The sequence below is a fragment of the Falco punctatus genome (genome assembly GCF_963210335.1).
Source record: "Falco punctatus genome assembly, chromosome: 15".
In the NCBI taxonomy this organism is placed as follows: Eukaryota; Metazoa; Chordata; class Aves; order Falconiformes; family Falconidae; genus Falco; species Falco punctatus.
In genome coordinates, this window is record NC_137595.1 from 14,798,126 (window position 1) to 14,804,125 (window position 6,000).

The window sequence follows — 6,000 nt, forward strand, 5'->3', positions numbered from 1 at the left end:
TCTCAAGTCTTATTTGTTATATGTGTATATATGAAGGAATTAGAAATACCCCAATTTGATATATTAGGCTAAACAACTTATGGACCAGCTACTGCGTTGAGATACTCCTTATGTAATTGAAGTCAAATAAAGTACAAAATAATAATTTCAAAAAGGTATGTACGGGTTTCAACTGGAAAAAATACTGCAATTCCAGGGACTCCCTGTTTCTGGATTAGGAACATCACTTTGGTCACTGTAGAACTCAACGCATGGGTAGTTTGTTTAATGGCAAATGGTCTGTTACTGCTAAAAGTGATGATCAAATAAAGAAAAGTGGCTTACCTGTTAGCAACTTGTACTTTATCCATGACCAATTAGCTGAAAATTCTTGGTTGTCAGAGTTCCAGAAATCACTTGTGTAATGTCTATGGAGCTGTAAGTACCTCAATAAAAAACAAACAAACAAAAGCATTGTTGTTACTGGGACAGATTAGGAATAGGAAGAGAACGAAGTGTGTTCTTCTGGGTGGTTCTTCACTAAATCAAAGGTGTTATATTAAAAAAAGGAGACATGTTTGCATGGAAGGGAGCTGTGATAGTTTGATCAGTCTCAGTTGCTAAATCCTAGAGCAAAAGAGTGATTGCACCAGATTTCCGCTTGTCTCTAGACTCTTCATCATATTTGCTTTGTCACAAGTCAAATTTGAAATATAATTTACACTGCAAAGTACTAAAGGAGGGTTTAAAAACCTACCACACAGGTATGAAACATGATGTATAAGCAGACGCTTTGTGAGTGGCACAGAGCAGAGGCGGCAGAGGGCCAAGAGTTCATAGCCAGGAGCTGTGGTGTTTTGAGGAGAGGCATCTGTGAGAAGCAGTTGCTGCCAGCTCCCACTGAGGCTGATCTCACTCAGAGCTGGAAGCTCCTGCCTTGCACATAAGCAAGATTCTGGGGATCAACAGCATCTTGCCTGTGTGAGACTGAGAATCTCCCAGTTCCCACCAAGTTTCAGCTGTCACAGTACACTTTAATTTATAAAATAGAAATACAAACTCATGCATACCCCTCTTGAAAGATGCATGAGTTAATGGATAGGTCAATCAGGATAAATGATCAAATAGAAACATGTTACTAAAATGCTTTGAAAATTCTTATGTTAAAATAGCCAAAGAATGAAGAAATATTATAGTTAATTCACTACAAATCTAGAGGATTTTTTTAGTAAATTAAAAAAGTTGATATAACTGCATTTGTATTATGCATGATTCCCCAATAAACTGCTGGTAGTCTTTAATGATGCTCCCATTCCTGAAGGAGGATTTTTATTCTTATTTTCTAAACAAAACTTCCACGGTTACTATCATATTTGTGGTTTGACTGGTCATTGCTAAAAATTGGAATATTCTAGTGCTCTTTTATTTAGATTGCAATCCTTGTCCAAGAGCTCAAGCTATGTTTAGAGTTCTGCATTTGAGAGTTCTAAATTACAGGTTATTTGAAAAATAACACTTCTGCTATCTGAGCAGAATATCTTTTATTGGTTTCATTTTACAGATGTGAAAATTGTGGTACAGAAAACTAGTGACTCTGTACATCACAAAACACAGTAGCAGCACTATATTGCAAGTCACTTGTATCTGGAAACTTCCTTTCATTCGGAAGACATATCTGTAAGTAAAAAGATGTTCCTTTAAAGAGAAAGCACAGACACTTGCTATGATGACAAACATCTGATGAATATTCAAAGAAAAATCCTCATTCCTGGGATTGTGGTGGGTTCTTTTCATACAGCTGACTGGGATGCATGAGAATTATAGTTGGTTTAAAAAGGGTAGAATTTGGAGCTCAAGTTTTTGATTTTCACTGGCTTTCTTGCATTTCTTGCATTTTGTTCTGAATGTAGTAAAGCTGATAGTCAACTTTAATCCTTCTGACAACAAGTTCAAGAGTGTAGGTCTTACTCCTGTGAAGTCCTAAGTTTTGTGATCACAAATTTCCCTACTGCTGAATGATAATTTCATCTTTTATAGTTACTGCCTGGATGACAGAAATGTGTGTTTCCTCATGGCTAGTTCTGTGGCTTCTAGATTGAAGTATGATTCTGTAGTACCTAATTAATATCTTTTATGCTGCTGCGAACCATGAATCTATGTACTGAGGGTAAAAGACTCACAGGCCCATTTACAAGTATATGAACTGCATATGGAATGCAAACTGATATGCAAATGTTTATGTACCTCCATTGGAATTATGTCCTTAGGCTTAGCATGCTATTTTATGCAAAGTGAAAGTAGTAGTAAGATGCACGAGAAACTTAACATGTTTTTCTGAGTTCAATACTTGCATTTTCTTCTGTTCTAAGTCTTTTAGAATGTGTTTTCTGTATTAAGCGTATTTAATTTGAAGGATTTAGGGGGAAGGAAAGTGCAATGAATGGTTTCTTTGGAGATACATGAAAAATGTTGACAGATTTGAAATAAGGTATACAAGTTTCCTACTGAGATTCATACTTACTACTGTGTGATCTGCTGTATTATCTGTAGAAAATGTCTTTGTACATCAGAGAAACAAAAAGACCTTCAGCAGATTGTTTTATTGAACTCTTAATAGATATTAAGAAACATAACGCCAGCACTTCTGCCACATTGCTGTCATTAAATAATAAATCATTGCTGTAGCTGCCTAATGGGATACGTAGCAATGCTGATGGTGGCAGTCTAGACCTGAGCTGAAGTGGATTAATTTAAAACACAGAGCAAAAATAGTAGATAGCAGTGCTCAGCAGAACAGTTTTGGTGCTAGAATCTGGTGACTAATCACAGAAAAGAAGATAATAGAAATAAGATCTAACTAAAACTTACAGCGATGCCTGTCACAGTCTTCAGATATCCTCCAACACCTAATTATGAAACTGTCATCTAAACATTAATTAACATATATTCAACACTCGTATTTGTGTGAGGCATCCTGTCCTAATACACAGACAGAAAGGGTGGGCACTAGCAGACAAATGGCTTTATCCCAGAAATGATAATGATCTGTACCTGCCTTTTATCCCAAAGGAGGTATGAATGCATGGGACTTTGGAAAATAAGGTCTTATGGTACTTATTCCTAACACAGTGCCTTAGTCACGTAAGTTTAGTTTTGGTTTGATTTTTTTTAAGCAGGATTTGCTTGTTAAGATGTGTTTCCAAGCAAGTAAAACTATAGGGTTCTGTGCTTCTGCCTTGTGTCTGGCCAATTTGGAAAGTCCCGTCTTTGGAACTAAGATGTAAGAGTAGCATATCTAGATGAGAGCTACCTCCTGGTCAGGCACAGTGGGTCTCTCTGAACTACCCTTGCACCATCAGTGGTTTGGCCTGTTTTATCTACAACTCATTTAGCAGAGATACATGTAGCCATCTACAAATATAATTGTGTGTAGCATTTGTAACATGAAATGCTTTGTCAAATTATTGAAGTTTATCAAATTGTTACAATTATTTACCAAATTATTAAAACAATCTCTTCAAAGATAATAGACTGCTCTGAAAACAAGAAAAAGAGATTGTGAGGAGTCCGGCAGTAAAAAGCCAAGAAAATTGAAAGCAATTGTTCTGTCTGTGACTTTTGTTTGCTCTATGTAGGAATCTGTTGAAATGTGCAAATGTTGAATTTGTTAAACTAATTAACACATAAAAATCCAGCTGTAATAGTAATCAAAACTTGATGGTTCAACAGACTATGGGTTTTTTTTTAGTATTAACACATCCTGCACATATGGCCCCCAGTTGAAGATCTGGAGCTGCTCGTAGAGCAAGTTAATATCAGGGGATTTAGAGGCAAGTATTTATTGGTGGCAGTTGTGAAACCAACATGTGGTCTAACTCTGACTGGTGCCTCCAACGTTGTCTGTAAGGGGAAAAAAGAAAAAAGTGACTTGTACTGCTCTCATTGTCCTCCTAGTGTGTGAAAACAAGGTACAGGGTATTAATAGATTTGTTGGCTGAGAATTCTGTTGGAGAGGCCTTCAGTTGATGAATTGTGGCCTTGCTAGAAGCTGTAACTTCAGCAACAAGGAAATACTGTTGGTTTTCTACAAGCTACTGTAGATATTTACTTGCTCATATTTGTTTAATTGTAGTATCTTGCTGGCATTTTCTTTATGTTCTTTGTGACAATGTCAAAGAATGAAGAAGATTTTGGTTTAGTTTGGAAACATGAAAAACACCTTTTAGGTTATCTATCTCACAAATCAAAACAGACTATCTTGTAAAATATACTTTAATAAAATAATTCTAAAGCACCTCTTTCATTGTGATTTGCGTATCATGAGTTGTCGAGTTTTAGCATTTAAATTCAAAATTAGAAGTTTGATGTTTCATTGGAAAGATAAACAGAATTGGTTTGGTATTGTCTTAATAAATTACCTGAAGTAGCTATTGGGTTACAAGTAGACAAGTGCTTCTAACTGACTAATAAGGTGCTTTTAGTAGGTCATTTATATACCAGACACAATTGGTAAGGGATTTTTTCCTTAATGTGAAAATACAGTTCTTTTGCATGATGCAACTATCTTTGATCTCTGTAAATGACTAGCAAGAAGTTTTGAATGTTGGAAGCTGACCAGTAGGATGTCTTAGGGAAGATGATTGGATGTGATGTTACCTTGCAAAACCTGCAGAGCATTAACAGGACTCCAGTTTTGGTGGGAATCTATGCAAGGCACTTGATTGTACTTAGGCTATATATTTGTAAAAATACATACAATGAAGCACTCCTCTTCAAATATAGCAGCAAAATTAGTGTTTTCACAGTGAATAAGGCAACATAGATTCAGTGGATAATATGCTGATGCTGTATTCCCTTCTCTTCCGGTTTCATTTCAAAGTGATAAGAGTGGGTTTTTTAGTACTTTTTAAGGCACTTAAATTCTTTTAAGCATTTTTTTCCTACTTAAGTGAAATAATTCAGAAGTTTTTGCTGTGTTTAATCAAAATAAGATTTTCAGATTCCTTATTTTGATAATGATTTAATTTGCGATATTTAAAAATAATTGTTCATGTTTTTATGAAGCTGCATTGTCTTGTATTTCCAAGGTGAGTACTTGCAAACTTGTTTCATGAAATAGGACAACCTTATTGCAGGTAAACTGTATGCGAGCCTGAGCAAAAATACATTTAGTAGCGTGAGACAGAAACTGCTGTTGCCTTCATTTCATAGTATTATATATTCCACGTATTATTGGTGTATTTTTCTTTTATTGTGTTCCCCTCCCTTCTTTTTACTCACTTAAATTCAGGACTTTAGAATTCTCCTGCAATTTGTAAACTGAAATTCTTTGAGAAACTTATTTTGTAAGCAAGCCTACACCATTTTAATGAAGAGTATGTGGTCCATGGAAGAAATCTTTCAGTTCTAGGAATTCTATCAGTTGATAATGTTGATGTTATTTAAGCAAACCACGTACAAAGGAATAGACAAAAATATACTTCTAAAGCTGTTTCTATTTACAATTTTTCCTAAATTTAGTTTTCAAAATTGAACTTGAGGAACACAGTCAGAATCCAAATATATTTGATTTACAGCTATTCCATATTTTCAGTGATTTACTAAAACCTCGGGTTTTTTTTTTTTTTATACTAAAACTGAATCTGTAAGCATGAAGTATAAAACTGACAGAGTCAGAGACTTAGGGGATTCTGTATTTTACAGGATTCTTCCCTTCCACCTAGCGTTTAATCAAAGCCATGGTCTTTATGTAAATTTAATCACTTTCCAAGAAACTAATAATTTTATTACTTTCTTTCCATTTGACAGTCTTTAGCTGCTTAGAAAATTAAAATTTCATTACACAGCTAGGTTAGATTTGCTTTACAATATTCAGTATTTCTGGTCTCTGTCTGCAGTAGGTACTGAATATGTTTACAAATAATAAGCCAAGTCTTCCTTCATTTATTCTTGCAAATAGTCTAAATGAGAAAGCTCTATGGTATTTAGTGCAATGCTAGCTAAATCAATTTTGTCCATCTA